General features: G+C 46.0%; 1 long non-coding RNA gene across 3 annotated transcripts in view; it reads right to left on the bottom strand.

Annotated features, from left to right (window-relative positions):
- LOC122931531 overlaps window positions 1-17,099 on the bottom strand; it is a 35,616-nt gene extending 18,517 nt beyond the window's left edge. The window contains exons 1-2 of one of the 3 annotated variants that reach the window (XR_006388235.1): window positions 16,983-17,099; window positions 11,930-11,961 (exon numbers count right to left, since the gene is read on the bottom strand). This is a non-coding gene — a long non-coding RNA (uncharacterized LOC122931531). Of the gene's footprint in view, window positions 1-11,929; window positions 11,962-16,780 lie in introns of all 3 variants that reach the window. The other 2 variants (XR_006388237.1, XR_006388236.1) reach the window with 2 other exon arrangements.
- Window positions 17,100-23,005: the final 5,906 nt, after the last annotated feature.

The raw sequence follows: 23,005 nt of genomic DNA, 5'->3' as shown, positions 1-23,005 counted from the left end.
AACCGTATCCAACGGTAGTGTAGTAACCCCCTCCATGGAGGGGGTAACACGTACTGTGAGCACTGCACTAAATGGAAGTGCAACTACTCCACCTATGAAGGGGAGAAAAATATATAGGAAGTACTGTATCCTGAGTTAGCGCAAGTTCCTAACCTATGGCAGGGGGTAATGCACCCAGCAGGAATTGACCCCAATGGTAGAGAACTACACCCCTATGAAAGAGGATCATGCATATGAATAGTCCCGTACCCGGTGGGTAGAGAAGTCCTCCACCTATGTAAGGTGGTAATACTAACAGTAAACATTGCCACCCGCTATAAAGCCATAACGCCTCCTATGAGAGAGGCTAATGCATAACGCCAGAACTGTACCCAGTGGAACAGCAAATCCGTCAACAACCGAAAGGGGGGACGCGAATGGCTGGCACTGACCAGTGCAAGTGCAGTCAGTCCACCTGTGGAAGGAGGAAATACAAAGGGTAAGTACTGTCTCCAGTAGTAATGCAAATGCCGCCTAAGGAAGGGGGCAATGCATACAATCAGTACTGCTGGTAGTATAGATGCAGACTAGAAGATTCATATCAGAGTCCGCAGAACTGTCCCCTGTTCCCTCAGAACCAACCCCTGTCAGAAGTGAGGGTTCTGAATGTCACCCTAAAGAGGAAGGGTGGAGGTGCGGTGGAGACCGAGGAGGAAAATGTCCTGTTTGTGCGCAGCTCTACCTCTCAGCATCTAGCCATGGCAGCTGCAGGCTGTGACGGCGGTGATATAACCATCAAACCACCCAGGAGGTGGAATCGGCATCCCTACATGACCGCTCCTGGATTGTGTGGGCGGCACTCAATCAACCCACGACCCAGGAGGGTGGATTGGGAACTGCCAGAGGTCCTCCGTTGGATTGCGCATGTGGATTAACAACCAAATGACCCAAGAGGGTGGATTGGGAATCCATCAGCTGTGCTCCCCTGGCTTTGTGCAGGTGGAGTACAATCAACCAAACGGCCTCAGCAGGCGGATTGGGAATCCTTCAGATGTGCTCCCCTGGATTTGTGCAGGTGGAGCATTATCAGCCAAACGGCCCAGTGCAACCAAATGGCCCCGTAGGGCGGACTGGGAATCCTTCTGATGTGCTTCCCTGATTTGTACAGGTGGAGCATTATCAACCAAACGGCCCCGTAGGGCGGAATGGGAATCCTTCAGATGTGCTCCCCTGTATTTTTGCAGGTGGAGTAATATCAACCAAACGGCCTCAGCGGGCGGATTGGGAATCCTTCAGATGTGCTCCCCTGTATTTGTGCAGGTGGAGCATTATCAACCAAACGGCCTCAGCGGGCGGATTGGGAATCCTTCAGATGTGCTCCCCTGTATTTGTGCGGGTGGAGTATTATCAACCAACAGCCTAGCGGGCGGATTGGGAATCCTCCAGATGTGCTCCCCTGGATTTGTGCAGGTGGAGCATTATCAACCAAACGGCCCGTATGGCGGATTGGGAATCCCTCAGATGTGCTCCCCTGATTTCACAGGTGGTGGCATATACCTCAGACGACCCAGAAGGGTGGTCTGGAATTCCTCATGTGTGCCTTCTCAACCAAACAGCCCCGGAGGGCGGATTGGGAACTGTGAGCAATCCTCCCCTGTCCGGATAGGACATGGGCCCAGTCCCATACCCCACCACCAGGGTGGACATGCCGGCAGGAAGGGGTTAGGGTCAAATTCCTAAATTAAGGTATTTGGCCTGCAGAAGGGGACACCGGATAATCCAGTGCAGATCCCCTGTTCCCTGCAAAAAAACGACTTGCCATAAAGGGTTAACCTAGCTCAGAGGACCGGAGGCGGAGCTCAGTGGGCACCTGGGGGAGGAGGGACAGCTAGTCGGGGAGAATCCGCGCCTAAAGGACGAACCCGCCCCCTCCATAACCGGAATGAAAGTTGCGGCCTAGTAGGCCGCAAAGCCGGGACATAAAGTTTGGCGCACAGCCGACCGGGCGGTACCGCCGGCCGGCTACCACAGCAGGACTTGAAAAGCCACGGCCGATACCCCCTCCAGATCAGTGGGCAGATGTGTCCGCTCGCTGCGGGAACCCATCCCGTGGCCGCAAAAAACTGCACCGGCCGGGAAGTGAAGTGGCCGGAGCGGTGCTCTCAAGCGCCCTGGCTGAACACCGGCCGCGGGAGCTCACCCCGCAGGCCGTATAACTGGACCAGTGCCGGCTGCTGGCGGAATATGAGGAGAACCCAGGCCCCCAGTATGGACAGAAGCCCAAAACCTACATTGGGGCCTGAGGTAATGTGGGGCCCTCACCAGGGAATGGCCCACCTGAGGAAAAAAGGTCCTCCATCCATGATGAGGTGACCAAGGAGAAGGGGAAGGGGAGTACTTACCCAATGCGGACTACTCACCCCATCTTCATCCTCTTCTCTTCACCCTTTCTCAGAGTACCAGCAGGGTCACCTCTTCAGCCGCTGGCACCCGAAGTGGCAGCAGACTGGAATGGTGGAGGGTCTCGCCGGATTCAGGTGACCCCTTGGCTGGCGGGAAGCAGGGGAGCTGGGCTGCCCTGGTCCACTTTCGCTTCTTGGGGAGGGCGAGCGGTGAGGGATTCCGACACCGGCCTTGCTCCCGGGGTAGACAGAGTGGCTAGGCGACACTGTTTCCCCAAACCTAAAAAAGGAAAAAGATAAAATGATAAAAGTAAGCCACCCTGCAAAAGCAGGGAGGTCTGCCTCCTACGACACTAAGCTAAAAACTGATATGCTCTCTCCAGGCTGGAGGGGGTATAGCCTGCAGGGGAGGAGTTATCACTTCTTAGCCTAGTGTCGCCTCCTAGTGGCAGCAAGCAGCTATACCACGGTCTGTGTCCCCCAATGATACTAGCGAGAAAAGTGTTTATGGAATATTTCCTGGAACTTTATAAGTCTAGGGTACAATATTCAAAACAAGATCTAGACCTATACTTAGATCAGATTGCTTTCAGAGATAGCCCAGGCCCAAAAAGAATATTTAGAAAAAGAAATATCGGTGGTGGAAATAACACGCCGGATCCGGAAAAACGCAAGTGAACTGAAAGCATTTGAAGACGGATCAGTCTTCAAAATGCGTTCAGTGTTAGGCTACTTTCACACTAGCGTTCGATCGGATCCGTTCTGAACGGATCCGATCATAATAATGCAGACGGAGGCTCCGTTCAGAACGGATCCGTCAGCTTTTATATGCTAAAATAATGCAAAGTGTGAAAATGGCCTGAAGATTGAGCCATATTGTGGCATCTTCAAACGGATCGGTCCCCATTGACTTGCATTGTAAGTCTGGACGGATCCGCACGGCCAGGCGGACACCCGAACGCTGCAAGCAGCGTTCAGCTGTCCGCCTGTCCGTGCGGAGGCGAGCGGAGCGGAGGCTGAACGCCGCCAGACTGATGCAGTCTGAGCGGATCTGCATCCATTCAGACTGCATCAGGGCTGGACGGCTGCGTTCGGGTCCGCTCGTGAGCCCCTTCAAACCGAGCTCACGAGCGGACCGACGAACGCTAGTGTGAAAGTAGCCTTACTATGGCAGTCAGGACGCTATTCAAGTCCTGGTTGCCATAGAAGTAGTGGGGAGCAGTATACTTACCGCCCGTGCGGCTCCCAGGGCGCTCCAGAATGACGTCAGAGCGCCCCATGCGCATGGATGACGTGATCCATGCGATCACGTCATCCATGCGCGTGGGGCGCCCTGACGTCACTTTGAAGCGCCCCGGAAGCCGCACGGACGGTAAGTATACTGCTCCCCACTACACTTTACTCCGGCCAAAAAACGTTCCGGTCCTGAACTGAAGACATCCTGATGCATCCTGAACGGATTTCTCTCCATTCAGAATGCATGGGGACAATCCTGATTAGGATTTTTCCGGCATACATACCTGACGACGGAACTCTATGCCGGAAAAGAACAACGCAAGTGTGAAAGAGCCCTTAGTACCAGAGTTAAAAATAACACTGAATGAGGCCCAAAGACTAGGCGATCTACCGGATTCCATGAAGGAGGCAATTATCACATTAATCCCAAAAAAAGGGAAAGAACAATTAGATCCCGAGTCATAGAGGCCAATATCTCTCCTAAATACAGATGTTAAAATTCTGGCAAAGGTTTTGGCTGATAGGCTGTTGAAGTAGGGGTGGGCGGTATAGGCGATATAAATTTGGGCCACGATATGGATTTTCGCCGGACCACAATATATGATCGCGCTCTCTGCGCGCATAATTTTCTCCTGAGCCGGCCGGCACAGTGGAGGGAGTCCCTCCCTCCCCACTGTGCGCGGCTGCCGCTGAACACCAATGAGGACAGAGTAGGAGGAGGGGGGGGGGAGGGACTGTGGCCACTGCGCCATCAATGAATGTGCCGGCCATATCCCACAGGGTCCCCCTCATCATTGGTGGCAGTGGGCAGTTCCGATTGGAGTCCCAGCAGTGTAATGCTGGGGCTCCGATCGGTTACCATGGCAGCCAGGAGTCATGCTACTGAAGCCCTGGCTGCCATGGTAGCCAGCAGCATTACACTCACGTGCGCCGTGGCCGCTCCTTCTTCTGTCTGTGCGGCGGATTGCTAATACTTACAGATCAGAGGCTGGGAAGGGGGGGGGGGGGGGGGGGGGGGGGGGGGGGGGGGGCAGATCAGAGGCTGGCGCCAATGGTCAGCTCCCTGCTGTTGTGTGCACAAAGCCCTTAAGGAGGCTAATAGTTATTAAATAAAAAGTAAAAAAAAAAAAAGCCCCCCCCCCCAACATAGAAAACAATATATCGCAATATATATCGCATATCGCTCTTGCTTAAAATTATATCGCAATAATAAATGAAGATCAGACAGGTTTTATACCTGGTAGAACGATATACTCAAATATGAGAAGGTTGTTCCTTAATATCGAAGCCAACAGATTAGAAGCAGGGGAGAAAGCGGTACTTTCATTGGACGCTCAAAAGGCATTTGATTGTATTGAATGGGAGTATTTATGGGCAGTATTAAAAAGGGTTGGTATAGGGGAGGGATTTATAAGATGGATTCAATTTATATATATATCTTAATCCAAGGGCTAGAGTAATAGTGGATGGGAGCTTGTCCCTGCCACTTACTCTTTACCGCGGCACTAGGCAGGGATGCCCTCTCTCCCCATTTCTATTCGCTATCGCAATTGAGCCTCTGGCAAGTATTATAAGAAATGATAGGGAGATTAAAGGGTTTCAATATGTGGGCGGAGAAAAAAGTGTTAATGTACGCAGACGATATTTTATTGTTTTTGCACAATACCGGGGATCAGTTTAATAGAAATAATAGATACATTTTTTTGTTTTTTTCTGGTTTAAATATTAATTGGGGGAAATCACATATGTTATTAGGAGATGGACAATCACATGGAGATTCAAGGGTGCATGTCCTTAAAAACCACGAGAATTTTAACCACCTCAGGACCGCCGTACGCAGGATTGCGTCCTGGCGGCGGTCCTGCTCTTCTGGGTGGACGCATATACGCGTCCTCCCGCGAGAGCCGAGATTTCCTGTGAACGCGCGCGCGCTCACAGGAACGGAAGGTAAGCGAGTGGATCTCCAGCATGCCAGCGGCGATCGTTCGCTGGCAGGCTGGAGATCCGAATTTTTTAACCCCTAACAGGTATATTAGACGCTGTTTTCATAACAGCGTCTAATATACCTCCTACCTGGTCCTCTGGTGGTCCCTTTTGTTAGGATCGACCACCAGAGGACTCAGGTAGGTCAGTACAGTCGCACCCAACACCACACTACACTACACCCCCCCCCCCGTCACTTATTAACCCCTTATAAACCCCCGATCACCCATGATCACCCCATATAAACTCCCTGATCACCCCCCTGTCATTGATCACCGCCCTGTCATTGATCACCCCCCTGTCAGGCTCCGTTCAGACGTCCGTATGATTTTTACGGATCCACGGATACATGGATCGGATCCGCAAAAAGCATACGGACGTCTGAATGGAGCCTTACAGGGGGGTGATCAATGACAGGCGGGTGATCACCCATATACACTCCCTGATCACCCCCTGTCATTGATCACCCCCCTGTCACTGATCACCCCCCCTGTAAGGCTCCATTCAGACATCCGCATGATTTTTACGGATCCATGGATACATGGATCGGATCCGCAAAACACATGCGGACGTCTGAATGGAGGGTGATCAATGACAGGCGGGTGATCACCCATATACACTCCCTGATCACCCCCTGTCATTGATAACCCCCCTGTAAGGCTCCATTCAGACGTCCGCATGCGTTCTGTGGATCCGATCCATGGATCCGTAAAAAATCATGCGGATGTCTGAATGGAGCCTTACAGGGGGGGTGATCAGTGACAGGGGGGTGATCACCCTGATTACCCTGATCACCCCCTGTCATTGATAACCCCCCTGTAAGGCTCCATTCAGACGTCCGCATGCGTTCTGTGGATCCGATCCATGTATCCATGGATCCGTAAAAAATCATGCGGATGTCTGAATGGAGCCTTACAGGGGGGGTGATCAGTGACAGGGGGGTGATCAGGGAGTCTATATGGGTGATCACCCCCCTGTCATTGATCACCCCCCCCCCCCCCCCCCCCTGGTAAGGCTCCATTCAGACATTTTTTTTTGGCACAAGTTAGCGGAAATTTTTTGTTTGTTTTTGTTTTTTCTTACAAAGTCTCATATTCTACTAACTTGTGTCAAAAAATAAAATCTCACATGGACGCACCATACCCCTCACGGAATCCAAATGCGTAAACATTTTTAGACATTTATATTCCAGACTTCTTCTCACGCTTTAGGGCCCCTAAAAAGCCAGGGCAGTATAAATACCCCACATGTGACCCCATTTCGGAAAGAAGACACCCCAAGGTATTCCGTGAGGGGCATATTGAGTCCATGAAAGATTGAAATTTTTGTCCTAAGTTAGCGGAAAGTGAGACTTTGTGAGAAAAAAACAACAAAAAAAATCAATATCCGCTAACTTATGCAAAAAAAAAAAAATTCTAGGAACTCGCCATGCCCCTCATTGAATACCTTGGGGTGTCTTCTTTCCAAAGTGGGGTCACATGTGGGGTATTTATACTGCCCTGGCTTTTTAGGGGCCCGAAAGTGTGAGAAGAAGTCTGGGATCCAAATGTCAAAAAATGCCCTCCTAAAAGGAATTTGGGCCCCTTTGCCCACCTTGGCTGCAAAAAAGTGTCACACATGTGGTATCGCCGTACTCAGGAGAAGTTGGGGAATGTGTTTTGGGGTGTCATTTTACATATACCCATGCTGGGTGAGAAAAATATCTTGGTCAAATGCCAACTTTGTATAAAAAAATGGGAAAAGTTGTCTTTTGCCAAGATATTTCTCTCACTCAGCATGGGTATATGTAAAATGACCCCCCAAAACACATTACCCAACTTCTCCTGAGTACGGCGATACCACATGTGTGACACTTTTTTGCAGCCAAGGTGGGCAAAGGGGCACCTTTCGGATTTCGCAGGCCATTTTTTACACATTTTGATTGCAAGGTACTTCTTACACATTTGGGCCCCTAAATTGCCAGGGCAGTATAACTACGCCACAAGTGACCCCATTTTGGAAAGAAGACACCCCAAGGTATTCCGTGAGGGGCACGGCGAGTTCCTAGAATTTTTTATTTTTTGTCACAAGTTAGCGGAAAATGATGATTTTTCTTTTTTTTTCTTTTTTCCTTACAAAGTCTCATATTCCACTAACTTGCGACAAAAAATAAAAAATTCTAGGAACTCGCCATGCCCCTCACGGAATACCTTGGGGTGTCTTCTTTCCAAAATGGGGTCACTTGTGGCGTAGTTATACTGCCCTGGCAATTTAGGGGCCCAAATGTGTGAGAAGAACTTTGCAATCAAAATGTGTAGAAAATGCCCTGCAAAATCCGAAAGGTGCACTTTGGAATATGTGCCCCTTTGCCCACCTTGGCAGCAAAAAAGTGTGACACATCTGGTATCGCCGTACTCAGGAGAAGTTGGGCAATGTGTTTTGGGGTGTCATTTTACATATACCCATGCTGGGTGAGAAAAATATCTTGGTCAAATGCCAACTTTGTATAAAAAAATGGGAAAAGTTGTCTTTTGCCAAGATATTTCTCTCACCCAGCATGGGTATATGTAAAATGACACCCCAAAACACATTCCCCAACTTCTCCTGAGTACGGCGATACCAGATGTGTGACACTTTTATGCTGCCAAGGTGGGCAAAGGGGCACATATTCCAAAGTGCACCTTTCGGATTTCACCGGTAATTTTTTACAGATTTTGATTGCAAAGTACTTCTCACACATATGGGCCCCTAAATTGCCAAGGCAGTATAGCTACGCCACAAGTGACCCCATTTTGGAAAGAAGACACCCCAAGGTATTCCGTGAGGGGCATGGCGAGTTCCTCGAATTTTTTATTTTTTGTCGCAAGTTAGTGGAATATGAGACTTTGTAAGGAAAAAAGAAAAAAAAAGAAAAATCATCATTTTCCGCTAACTTGTGACAAAAAATAAAAAATTCTAGGAACTCGCCGTGCCCCTCACGGAATACCTTGGGGTGTCTTCTTTCCAAAATGGGGTCACTTGTGGCGTAGTTATACTGCCCTGGCAATTTAGGGGCCCAAATGTGTGAGAAGTACCTTGCAATCAAAATGTGTAAAAAATGGCCTGCGAAATCCGAAAGGTGCACTTTGGAATATGTGCCCCTTTGCCCACCTTGGCAGCAAAAAAGTGTGACACATCTGGTATCGCCGTACTCGGGAGAAGTTGGGGAATGTGTTTTGGGGTGTCATTTTACATATACCCATGCTGGGTGAGAGAAATATCTTGGCAAAATACAACTTTTCCCATTTTTTTATACAAAGTTGGCATTTGACCAAGATATTTATCTCACTCAGCATGGGTATATGTAAAATGACACCCCAAAACACATTCCCCAGCTTCTCCTGAGTATGGCGATACCACATGTGTGACACTTTTTTGCAGCCAAGGTGGGCAAAGGGGCACATATTCCAAAGTGCACCTTTTGGATTTCACCGGTCATTTTTTACACATTTTGATTGCAAAGTTCTTCTCACACATTTGGGCCCCTAAATTGCCAGGGCAGTATAACTACCCCACAAGTGACCCCATTTTGGAAAGAAGACACCCCAAGGTATTCTGTGAGGGGCATGGTGAGTTCCTAGAATTTTTTATTTTTTGTCGCAAGTTAGTGGAATATGAGACTTTGTAAGAAAAAAAAAAAAAAAAAAAAATCATCATCATTTTCCGCTAACTTGTGACAAAAAATAAAAAGTTCTATGAACTCACTATGCCCATCAGCGAATACCTTAGGGTGTCTACTTTCCGAAATGGGTCATTTGTGGGGGTTTTCTACTGTTTGGGCATTGTAGAACCTCAGGAAACATGACAGGTGCTCAGAAAGTCAGAGCTGTTTCAAAAAGCGGAAATTCACATTTTTGTACCATAGTTTGTAAATGCTATAACTTTTACCCAAACCATTTTTTTTTTTGCCCAAACATTTTTTTTTTATCAAAGACATGTAGAACAATAAATTTGGCGAAAAATTTACATATGGATGTCGTTTTTTTTGCAAAATTTTTCAGCTGAAAGTGAAAAATGTCATTTTTTTGCAAAAAAATCGTTACATTTTGATTAATAACAAAAAAAGTAAAAATGCCAGCAGCAATGAAATACCACCCAATGAAAGCTCTATTAGTGAGAAGAAAAGGAGGTAAAATTCATTTGGGTGGTAAGTTGCATGACCGAGCAATAAACGGTGAAAGTAGTGTAGTGCCGAAGTGTAAAAAGTGGCCTGGTCATGAAGGGGGTTTCACCTAGCGGGGCTGAAGTGGTTAAATATCTAGGCATACAAATCTCTGGAAATATAGAAGAATATGAAAAATTAAATGTCCTCCCCTTAATAAAAGAACTTAGAACCAAAATACATATCTGGAAAAGATTACCAATGTCAATACAGGGTCGGGTAAACCTAATAAAAAATGGTTTTCCTCCCAAAAATACGTTTTACAAAACGCCCCATTGAGATCACAGAATATCTTTAAGTTACTCGATAGCCTAATGGGGGGATTTCATTTGGAAAGGAGCTATTTCTCGGATAAAGAAAGAAGTGCTTCAGCTCCCAGTGCGAAAGGGTGGACTAGCGGTTCTGAATTGGTTTTTCTATTATTTAATAACACAATATGGTCACATAAAAAGCAGTTTAAATGGTTTGGTGGGTAGGCAGGAAGTAAACAGATTGGGGTGGAAAGAGGAATAGGATCACTTAGAGGTGTTGGAATCAGGTACATTGGGGAAAAATAATACAGGCAATAGAATATTAAATTCACTGGAGTATATATGGGTGGAAATTAAAAAAATATTAGAGATCAAAGGGTTCTTGCACTATACACCTATTTGGAAAAACTTCAATTTAAAGGAACTGCAATCGATTAGGATTCATATAGACTGGGAAAAAAAGGGGATGAAATATTTAGATCAGATATTTGAGGAAGGTAAGTTGAAAGACTTTAATACACTGGCCAGGGAGTTCGGGATCTCCCAAAAGGATATGTATAAATACCCCCAGCTCAGGAATGCGTTGCGGACAGTGGAGCAGGATGATAAGTATAGAAGGGAAAAAGTGCGACATTATTTTATATTTATTAAAAATCAGATATGTTGTATAAATTTACTAACAGAGGGGAAAGAGGAGGTACAACCGCAAGGAGATATAAGATTTTGACGGAGGGAAAGAGAAAACGGATTATAATGCTTGTCGGGAAAAGATGGGAGAAAGAATTAGAATCTTTTACGGAAGAAAAATGGAAAGATGCCCTTAGAAGTTATGCTAGGGTCTCGGACAGGGGTTCACACAAGATCTCACAGTTTTTTTATAGTTCATAGACTACACAGATCCCTGTGGATGCTGAATAGAATGGGTGTGAGAGCAGACTTAATACACTGTTTCTGGAGATGCCCCAGACTGTTCAGATATTGGACAGAAATAGCAGAGACTGTATTTCTATTCTTGAAGGTTCAAATATCTGAAGATACTTGCATATTAGGGGCAACCAAACATTTTAAGTTAAATAAAAAGATAAGATTGGTCCTGAGCAAAGTCTTATTCCAAGCTAGACTCCTCATACTTAGGAAATGGGTAAAGGAAGACCCCCCCCCCCCCCCCCCCCCCGACAATGGGTCAGTGGAGAAAAGCAATCGATAATCTGATTTAAGATGAACGGGTGATGGAGCGCCATATAAAAAATAAAAAACTTGACAAATATGGAAAAAATGGTTACTATAGGGCTGAACACGTGTCAAAAAAGATAAAAAAAAAAAAAAAAAAAATTTCGCCCCCCCTTCCCCAAGGGTGGTGGGTGGGTATTAACTAACGGGGATTGGTAAAGGGAAAAAAAAAATGCAAGCCTGTAAGGAATTTAAAAATCCAGTGGATAGGACAAAAATACACAATATCTCAACTGTAAAACAACAAAGGTAGTGTACGCTATCCAATGCGAATGCCCAAAATTGTTTGTGGGGAAAACCATACAGGAACTTCGAAGGTGTATTTCTAAACATCTTAGTGACATCAACCTACAAACTGACACAACATTATCCACACATATAAAGGCAGTACATGGTTGGAAAAGTGACAGCATCAAAATTTGGAGAATTAAAAAAATAAGGCCTGGTCCTTGGCAAGGGGATTTGGGTAGAAAGCTACAGCAAGAAGAGACAAAATTGATCTATCGACTAAAAAGTTTATCCCCCTTAGGCCTAAATGAAGGCTTCACCTTTGCATTGTTTCTATGAATGTAGCAGAACAAATAGGAATACAGAAATACTAATATTAAAATAAAAATCTGACCTAAAAGAAACAATAGAAAAATGGCGAGACCCGAACAGGTACCTACCTTGGAAGAGATATGAGAACAATCAGAAAAACCTAGGAAAACAAAAAATAAAAAAACATTAAGAAATTGAATGGCAAAAATAAGTATTCATAACCAAATCCATAAAGAATAAAACAAGAAAAATAAAAAATAAAAAAATAACCAACATAAAGTAGTAAACTGAAGTCAACTTAAAGGATAAAAAATAAAAATGACCAGAGATACAGAAAGATCATAAAAATATACAGTCAGGAGAAAGCGCAAGTACCCAATAGGTACCAGTGGAAGATGAATTGATAAGCACATACATAATAAGGGTACATTCACACGACCGTATTATTTTTTCCGCGTTCGATCCACATCCGTTCCGCATTTTGCGGAATAGAAGCGGACCCATTCATTCCTATGGATGAATAAAATGTGTGGACAATATTCAGTATGTTGTCCGCATTTCTATTACGCAAAAATATAAAGCATGTCCTACTATTGTCCGTACAAATCGGTCCGCACCACCATTCAAGTCAATAGATCCGCAAATTGCGGATGACCTACGGAATGGTTTCCGTATGTCCTCCGTTTTTTGCGGATCTGTTTTGAAGGCCTTAATTATTTTCTCTTCCTTTTTTTGCGGACCGTAAAAAACGGAAGACATGCGGAAGTCATTTGTCCGCAAAATGCGGACACACTGTTCCGTTATTTGCAGACTGCAAATCAGAAAGGATTACACACGGTCGTGTGAATGTACCCTTATAGAAAGAGAAAAAAAAAGAAACTCTCAAGACAAAATAGAAGCAATAGCAATTTCAAGATCATATGTTTTAAAGTACAAGCGCATATCAGGCACCTGCTAATAGAGATAAAACGAAATTCTAAGTATTAGGACATGCGCAGATCAAGAGAGAAGAGAAGGCAATGTTGCCAAGTTCGAAATAAGCGCAAAAGCAATTGCTAATACCAGAAGAATCAAAGTGCAGAGACATGTGTGGGATGAGGCCAATTATCGCGAAACCCCTTAAAAAAATTCTCGCGAGATCCAAAAAAATAACATCAGCGAGCGAACGTAGCCAATACTAGAAAAATTTAAGGATTTAAGGTACAGGCTCCGGTGTCTGCAGCTCCCTCTGTTGTACTGGGTGGAGTTTTTGTATTAGGGTTGTCCCTTGCTGCAGCGCTGGCCAATCGTAGCGCACATCTCATAGCCTGGGACACCCCCCCTCACTTATTAACCCCCCCGGCTCCATTCAGATATCCGACAAAAAAATTCTAAGAACTCGCCATGCTTCTCACGGAATACCTTGGGGTGTCTTCTTTCCAAAATGGGGTCACTTGTGGGGTAGTTATACTGCCCTGGCTTTTTAGGGGCCCTAAACTTCTCCTGAGTACGGCGATACCAGATGTGTGATGCTTTTTTGCAGCCAAGGTGGGCATGAGCCATGCATATTCAGCGGTCTTAAGGTTTTTCCGGACTTTATACACCTCATGCAAATCCCATTTAGGGTTAAGACTATTCGCCATATATTCGGATGGGCTCTGGTACTTTCTGAGCCGTTTGGCAGGTTTGCCGTATAGGCTGATATAGCGCTTTGCCAGGATGCGCTGCGCGCCGGGTCACGTGGAGACGCAGCTACGTTTCCTTGGGAGGCGGGCTGGAACGCACGTTTGCGTTCCACCCCTCCTCCTGATGAATGCGGCGTCTCCATGATGTCCTCGGCGTGCACCATCGGGCAGAAGCGCTCGATAAATAGGTATCAGCTGAATTATACTAATTAAAGGTGTAGCTGCATGAGGGGTATAAAGGGGGAGCCATGGCCACACTCACATTAACCTCCTGACGAAGCTGAGGCGAAACGCGCGTCGGGGTTCCTTCCAGCCCTGTGTTCGGTGCCTCAACCCTTCATCATGTCTGTGGGTATGTTCACGTCCCCAGTGGATATTTTTTGTGTGGGAGTTTGATCTTACAGCCTGGTATCCTTGATTTATTGTATATGGGCAGATTGCATCTGGATGTATTTGATGGATGTCATGTGACTCTGTGCTCCATTGTATCATTATTTTTGGGCTGCATTTTTTCATACAATAATCTTCCCCTGGGTTGTGCAGCGAGTTGAATATCACAGACACTTGTAGTAGATGTTCACTGATATTTTCTACTGGTGAATCACCTCACTGCATATTACACTGACATGTATTTCATCTGCTTGGCGGGTGTTTGAGGCACCGACGGGGGGGGACTATTGCATCCAGTCTGTTTTGCTGATTATTCTCCATAGCAAATCTGTGTAAAAAATATTTTATGAATTTTTGTGATCCATTGATGATCTAATAAAGTATTTATATTTCTACTGGGCATTCTATGGTTGTTTTTATAGCAGCATTTATAGGTTTATATGATTGGTTCTCTGTTTGCCCCTATTTACGGTATTAAAGTGAGGCCTTCTTTCTTTTTTCGGTTCTAAGGTGGGCAAAGGGGCCCACATTCCAAAGAGCACCTTTAGGATTTCACAGGACATTTTTTACACATTTTGATTTCAAACACTTCGCACACATTAGGGCCCCTAAATTGCCAGGGCAGTATAACTACTCCACAAGTGACCCCATTTTGGAAAGAAGACACCCCAAGGTATGCCGTGAGGGGCATGGAGAGTTCCTAGAATTTTGTGTCACAAGTTAGTGGAATATGAGACTTTGTAAGAAAAAAAAAAATATATCATTTTCCGCTAACTTGTGACAAAAAATAAAAAATTCTAGGAACTCGCCATGCCCCTCATTGAATACCTTGGGGTGTCTTCTTTCCAAAATGGGGTCACATGTGGGGTAATTATACTGCCTTGGCATTTTAGGGGCCCTAAAGCGTGAGAAGTCTGGAATATAAATGTCTAAAAAAATTTACGCATTTGGATTCCGTGAGGGGTATGGCGAGTTCATGTGAGATTTTATTTTTTGACACAAGTTAGTGGAATATGAGACTTTGTAAGAATATAAAAAAAAACAAACAAAAAAAAAAAAAAAAAAAAAAAAAAAAACAATATCCACTAACTTGGGCCAAAAAAAAAAAATGTCTGAATGGAGCCTTACAGGGGGGGTGATCAGGGAGTCTATATGGGGTGATCACCCCCCTGTAAGGCTCCATTCAGAGGTCCGTATGTGTTTTGCGGATCCGATCCGTGGATCCGCAAAACACATACGGACCTCTGAATGGAGCCTTACAGGGGGGTGATCACCCATATAGACTCCCTGATCACCCCCCTGTAAGGCTCCATTCAGACATCCGTATGATTTTTACGGATACATGGATCGGATCCGCAAAACACATACGGACGTCTGAATGGAGCCTTACAGGGGGGTGATCAGGGAGTCTATATGGGTGATCACCCCCCTGTCATTGATAACCCCCCTGTAAGGCTCCATTCAGACGTCTGTGTGTTTTGCGGATCCGATCCACGAATCCGTAAAAATCATACGGACGTCTGAATGGAGCCTTACAGGGGGGTGATCAGGGGTTAATAAGTGACAGGGGGGTGTAGTGTAGTGGTGTTTGGTGCTACTTATTACTGAGCTGCCTGTGTCCTCTGGTGGTCGATCCAAGCAAAAGGGACCCCCAGGTATAGTAGACGCTGTTATCAAAACAGCGTCAAATATACCCGTTAGGGGCTAAAAAAAAATATCACATCTCCAGCATGCCAGCGAACGATCGCCGCTGGCAGGCTGGAGATCCACTCGCTTACCTTCCGATCCTGTGTGCGCGTTCACAGGAAATCTCACGTCTCGCGAGATGACGCATATATGCGTGACTGTGCGCAGAGCTGCCGCCTCCGGAACACGATCCTGCGTTAGGCGGTCCGGAGGCGGTTAAATGGAGCTCGCCACGCCGATTTATTGCACACTGCCCGATCCCCTGAAGACGCCAGGTAGCTGGTGAAACATGTGGGGGGCAGTGCATGAGGCGATTTTAAATATTAGGTGAACCCAATGAGTGCAATATATAGAAGGAACTAATAGACAACAGGAAAAGTCTGGAGCTAGCGCGCAGCTACCAGGTCAGAGAATAACACTTGCAATACAGCATTAGAATAGGGGTTAGATAAGATAAATAAAAGAACCTGAGGCAATCAGTAGTCAAAGAGTAAATGTAAAAAGCATATTTAAGCCTCTACATGTGTAGGGTACACCCTTAGGCTACTTTCACACTAGCGTTTTTCTTTTCCGGCACAGAGTTCCGGCACATGGGGCTCTATACCAGAAAAGAGCTGATCAGGCATATCCCCATGCATTCTGAATGGAAAGAATTCCGTTCAGGATGCTTCAGTTCAGTCTTTTTGACTTTTCAGGACGGAGATAATACTGCAGCATGCTACGGTTTTATCTCCGGCCCAAAAAACTGAACACTTCCCGGAATGTCGGATCCGGCAAAACGGATCCAGCATAGTGGTCTGCGCATGCTCAGACCAAATAAAAAAATAAATGCTGGATCTGTTTTTCCAGATGACACCGGAGAGACGGATCCTGCATTTCAATGCATTTGCCATCAGTTTGCGTCCGTATTGCCGGAATCCTCTGCAAGTGTGAAAGTACCCTAACATTTGGCAATGCCGCATCCAGAGAGTGGAGCATCCTGCTGGAGCTCAGAGGGGCAGTGTGAAACAGCCCTTACATTTTCCATGGCACCATACAGACCTGTTACCCCTAATTGCGCCATATGTCTGAGCACAGATAGGCCCCGTAGTAGTTGCTATGCCCACTACCCTGGTAACTATGCCCATGTGCACAATAATTGCTTTCCCTTACTGTCTGTTAACCTGTTGCTCCCCGCCAGTGGTTAGACAATTCCAAGCATCCAATGACAGCCGCTGTATGGGAGAATCCTATACTCACTGCATTAAAAACGTACTTCGTATTGACTGTAAGTCTGAGAGAACCTTGACAGACAGACGCACTCCGTATTGACTGTAAGTCTGAGAGAACCTTGACAGACAGACAGACGTACTTCGTATTGACTGTAAGTCTGAGAGAACCTTGACAGACAGACAGACAGACGCACTCCGTATTGACTGTAAGAACCTTGACACAGACTCACTTCGTACTGACTGTAAGTCTGAGAGAACCTTGACAGACGCACTTCGTACTGAGTCAGACGCCCAAACAGACCCAGCTCCTCAGGAAACACGCGCGGTTCCAACCGTCACTAGTCTCTGGTTGGCGCCAGTCTAGAAAGGCGTGTCTGAATCTCACGTTATCCAATCAGTAGCGGGGAAAGCCGAGAAGTGGGCGGGTTCTGGGCTGCTTCACCAATGAGCGCTTGGCTGGCAGCCTTGGTTGGCATTTGCAGACTGCAGGATCCACGTGTGACATTAGAGATACAGTGCCCGCGTTCTGTAGATATATGGTGGTGCTTCTTGCTAGTAGTAGGAAAGAGCTCCATGAGGGCTGGTGGCACGGCCATATTCAGTTGCCTGCAGATTTGGGGATAATGGGTGGCCTTGCCGATAGGAATGGCAGAGAGTACATGCAGATAAATGTCTTCTGTTATTAATTCAAGGTCAAGCTGATGAAAATGATAAGGTTTCAGGGGACACTATTGTGTTTGACCTGTATCTGTTAGTTATGTCCTTTAACCACTTGGATAAGGCCTCTTTCACACTTGCGTTGTCCGGATCTGGCGTGTACTCCACTTGCCGGAATTACACGCCGGATCCGGAAAAACGCAAGTGAACTGAAAGCATTTGAAGACGGATCAGTCTTCAAAATGCTTTCAGTGTTACTATGGCAGCCAGGACGCTATTAAAGTCCTGGTTGCCATAGTAGTAGTGGGGAGCGGTATACTTACAGTCCGTGCGGCTCCTGGGGCGCTCCAGAATGACGTCAGAGCGCCCCAGTCACCCATGCGATCACGTGATCCATGCGCGTGGGGCGCCCTGACGTCACTCTGGAGCGCCCCGGGAGCCGCACGGATGGTAAGTATACTGCTCCCCGCTACACTTTACCATGGCTGCCAGGACTTTAGCGTCCTGGCAGCCATAGTAACCATTCAGAAAAAGCTAAACGTCGGATCTGGCAATGCGCTGAAACGACATTTAGCTTAAGGCCGGATCCGGATCAATGCCTTTCAATGGGCATTAATTCCGGATCCGGCCTTGCGGCAAGTGTTCAGGATTTTTGGCCGGAGCAAAAAGCGCAGCATGCTGCGGTATTTTCTCCGGCCAAAAAACGTTCCGGTCCGGAACTGAAGACATCCTGATGCATCCTGAACGGATTTCTCTCCATTCAGAATGTATTAGGATAAAACTGATCAGGATTCTTCCGGCATAGAGCCCCGACGACGGAACTTTATGCCGGAAGAAAAGAACGCAGGTGTGAAAGAGCCCTAATGGAGATTGTTTAGTTTTTGCGCTTTCATTTTGTCTTCCTGGAGCCATACCTTTATTTTTCTGTTCACATCGCCGTATGAGAGCTTATTTTTTGCAAGACAAGTCGTACTTTCTAATGGCATTGGCATGCAGTGTAGTGGGAACCCGGAAAAAACATTCCGAATGGGGTGGCAGAATTCTGCCACGTTTTACTGGTTTTGTCCCTACCTGTTCCCTATGCGGCAAAACTGACCCGTACGGGCCCTTCGTTCTCTGGGTCGATTACAAACATACCACATGTGTGTAAGTTCTTTTATGTTTCAATACTGAAAAAATAATAAAACCTAAAAAATATATTTTTCTTCTCCCTGGCTGTGACGCTCAGAGCTGCGATTGGACAGCGGTACAGCCAGGGGAGAAGGAGATGTCCATAGAGAGAGACTGTGTCTCCTCCCCATTGCTCCAATGCTCACTATTAGCATACTGAGCGCGAAATTTGCGGGGGGTGGGGGGCATAACGGGGTGCAGGAGCTCTATTAATAAAAAGAATAATGGCAGGGTGGCAGCACAGCGGGGGGTACCCCGCAGATACAGATATACTACTAACTCATGAAACGTCTTGTTTAACCCCTTAAAGGAACCTGCCATATTTCACCTTAAACGGAGTCTTTCACGCAGATTCACCCTATTAACCTAATAAGTGTTATGTCCACGGCATCCCCCCTATTAAAACTGTGCTTACCGTTTGTTCCTTGCTAACATCGTTGTGGAGAAAAACACTTTTAATCCGCATGCAAATGAGTTTGTGAAGGTGCCCAGGGGCGGCGTTACAACGGTCGGTGCCCCTGGGTCATTTTCATACGAAGGCACTCCCCCCTCCGCCGCCTCTGCCCGCCCCTTAGTCTCTGTTCTAACCTCCTGTCCGTAATCCCACGCATGCGCACGTTAAACTGTGATGCCGCGGCCCGACAGTGCTCATTCAATGTGCACGCGCCGATATCGCGTTCATCGGTGCATGTGCAGGATTACGGACGGGAGGAGGGAGGTTAGAACAGAGACTAAGGGCGGGCAGACACGGCGAAGGGGGAGTGCCTTCGTATGAAAATGACCCAGGGGCCTGGGCACCTTCACAGACTCATTTGCATGCGGATTAAAAGTGGTTTTCTCCACAACGATGCTAGCAAGGAACAAACGGTAAGCACAGTTTTAATAGGGGGGGATGCCGTGGACACAACACTGTTATTAGGTTAATAGGGTGAATCTGCGTGAAAGACTCCCTTTAACCCCTTAACCACCTCCGGACCGCCTAACGCACGGATGCGTCCGGAAGGTGGTTGATTCATTCCTCCTGGACGCATCCATGCGTCATCTCGCGATAGCTGAGATTTCCTGTGAACGTGCGCACACAGGCGCGCGCGTTCACAGGAACGGAAGGTAAGCGAGTGGATCTCCAGCCTGCCAGCGGCGATCGTTCGCTGGCAGGCTGGAGATGTGATTTTTTTTTTAACCCCTAACAGGTATATTAGAGGCTGTTTTGATAACAGCGTCTAATATACCTTCTACCTGGTCCTCTGGTGGTCCCTTTTGTTTGGATCAACCACCAGAGGACACAGGCAGCTCAGTAAAGTAGCACCAAACACCACTACACTACACTACACCCCCCCTGTCACTTATTAACCCCTTATGAACCCCTGATCACCCCATAAAGACTCCCTGATCACCCCCATCATTGATCACCCCCCTGTAAGGCTCAATTCAGACGTCCGTATGATTTTTACGGATCCACGGATACATGAATCGGATCCGCAAAACGCATACGGACGTCTGAATGGAGCCTTACAGGGAGGTGATCACCCATATAGACACCCTGATCACCCCCCTGTCATTGATCACCCCCCTGTAAGGCTCCATTCAGACGTCCGTATGATTTTTACGGATCCACGGATACATGGATCGGATCCGCAAAACGCATACGGACACCTGAATGGAGCCTGACAGGGGGGTGATCAATGACAGGGGGGTGATCACCTCATATACACTCCCTGATCACCCCCCTGTCATTGATCACCCCCCTGTCATTGATCACCCCCCTGTAAGGCTCCATTCAGACGTCCGTATATGTTTTGCGGATCCGATCCATGTATCCGTGGATCCGTAAAAATCATACGGACGTCTGAATGGAGCCTTACAGAGGGGTGATCAATGACAGGGGGGTGATCAGGGAGTCTATATGGGTGATCACCCCCCTGTGATTGATCACCCCCCCTGTAAGGCTCCATTCAGACATTTTTTTTGGCCCAAGTTAGCGGAAATGTTTTTTTTTTTTTTTTTTTTTTTTTTTTTTTTTTTCTTCTTACAAAGTCTCATATTCCACTTACTTGTGTCAAAAAATAAAATCTCACATGAACTCACCATACCCCTCACGGAATCCAAATGCATAAAGCTTTTTAAACATTTATATTCCAGACTTCTTCTCACGCTTTAGGGCCCCTAAAATGCCAGGGCAGTATAAATACCCCACATGTGACCCCATTTCGGAAAGAAAACACCCCAAGGTATTCCGTGAGGGGCATATTGAGTCCATGAAAGATTAAAATTTTTGTCCCAAGTTAGCGGAAAGGGAGACTTTGTGAGAAAATACAAAAAAAATCAATTTCCGCTAACCTTGGGGTGTCTTCTTTCCAAAATGGGGTCACATGTGGGGTATTTATACTGCCCTGGCATTTTAGGGGCCCGAAAGCGTGAGAAGAAGTCTGGGATCCAAATGTCTAAAAATGCCCTCCTAAAAGGAATTTGGGCCGCTTTGCGCATCTAGGCTGCAAAAAAGTGTCACACATGTGGTATCGCCGTACTCAGGAGAAATTGGGCAATGTGTTTTGGGGTGTCATTTTACATATACCCATGCTGGGTGAGATAAATATCTTGGTCAAATGCCAACTTTGTATAAAAAATAATTGAAAAGTTGTCTTTTGCCAAGATATTTCTCTCACCCAGCATGGGTATATGTAAAATGACACCCCAAAACACATTCCCCAACTTCTCCTGAGTACGGCGATACCACATGTGTGACACTTTTTTGCCGCCTAGGTGGGCAAAGGGGCACACATTCCAAAGATCACCTTTAGGATTTTACAGGTCATTTTTTACACATTTTGATTTCAAACTACTTACCAAACATTAGGGCCCCTAGAATGCCAGGGCAGTATAACTACCCCACAAGTGATCCCATTTTGGAAAGAAGACACCCCAAGGTATTCGGTGAGGGGCATGGCGAGTTCCTAGAATTTTATATTTTTTGTCACAAGTTAGCGGAAAATGATGATTTTTCTTTTTTTTTCTTTTTCTTACAAAGTCTCATATTCCACTAAATTGTGACAAAAAATAAAAAAATTCTAGGAACTCGCTATGCCCCTCACGGAACACCCTGGGGTGTCTTCTTTCCAAAATGGGGTCACTTGTGGGGTAGTTATACTGCCCTAGCATTTTAGGGGCCCATATGCGTGAGAAGTAGTTTGCAATCAAAATCTGTAAAAAATGACCTGTGAAATCCGAAAGGTGCTCTTTGGAATGTGTGCCTCTTTGCCCACCTAGGCTGCAAAAAAGTGTCACACATCTGGTATCGCCGTACTCAGGAGAAGTTGGGGAATGTGTTTTGGGGTGTCATTTTACATATACCCATGCTGGGTGAGAGAAATATCTTGGCAAAAGACAACATTTCCCATTTTTTTATACAAAGTTGGCATTTGACCAAGATATTTATCTCACCCAGCATGGGTATATGTAAAATGACACCCCAAAACACATTCCCCAACTTCTCCTGAGTACGGCGATACCAGATGTGTGACACTTTTTTGCAGCCTAGGTGGGCAAAGAGGCACACATTCCAAAGAGCACCTTTCGGATTTCACAGGTCCTTTTTTACAGATTTTGATTGCAAACTACTTCTCACGCATATGGGCCCCTAAAATGCCAGGGCAGTATAACTACCCCACAAGTGACCCCATTTTGGAAAGAAGACACCTCAGGGTATTCCGTGAGGGGCATGGTGAGTTCCTAGAATTTTTTTTTTTGTCAAAAGTTAGTGGAATATGAGGCTTTGTAAGAAAAAAATAAATAAATAAATAAATCATTTTCCGCTAACTTGTGACCAAAAATAAAAAGTTCTATGAACTCACTATGCCCATCAGTGAATACCTTAGGGTGTCTACTTTTCGAAATGGGGTCATTTGTGGGGGTTTTCTACTGTCTGGGCATTGTAGAACCTCAGGAAACATGACAGGTGCTCACAAAGTCAGAGCTGTTTCAAAAAGCGGAAATTCACATTTTTGTACCATAGTTTGTAAACGCTATAACTTTTACCCAAACCATTTTTATTTTTTTTGCCCAAACATTTTTTTTTTATCAAAGACATGTAGAACAATAAATTTAGCGAAAAATTTATAGATGGATGTCGTTTTTTTGCAAAATTTTACAACTGAAAGTGAAAAATGTAATTTTTTTGCAAACAAATCGTTAAATTTCGACTAATAACAAAAAAAGTAAAAATGTCAGCAATGAAATACCACCAAATGAAATCTCTATTAGTGAGTAGAAAAGGAGGTAAAAAAAGGACACAAATCATTGAGCAGGCACCTCGGCTAAATGCGCGAAGGGTCCCGTGACCCCCCCCATGTCCGCGATCGCAACAAGCCGCAGGTCAATTCAGACCTGCGGTTTGTTGCGCTTTCTGCAGTTTCTGGCGATCAGAAACTTT

This window comes from Bufo gargarizans, chromosome 1 (assembly GCF_014858855.1).
Source record: "Bufo gargarizans isolate SCDJY-AF-19 chromosome 1, ASM1485885v1, whole genome shotgun sequence".
Lineage (NCBI taxonomy): Eukaryota > Metazoa > Chordata > Amphibia > Anura > Bufonidae > Bufo > Bufo gargarizans.
The sequence above is the reverse complement of the archived record's forward strand: the minus strand, read 5'-3'. Positions and strand labels throughout refer to the sequence as shown.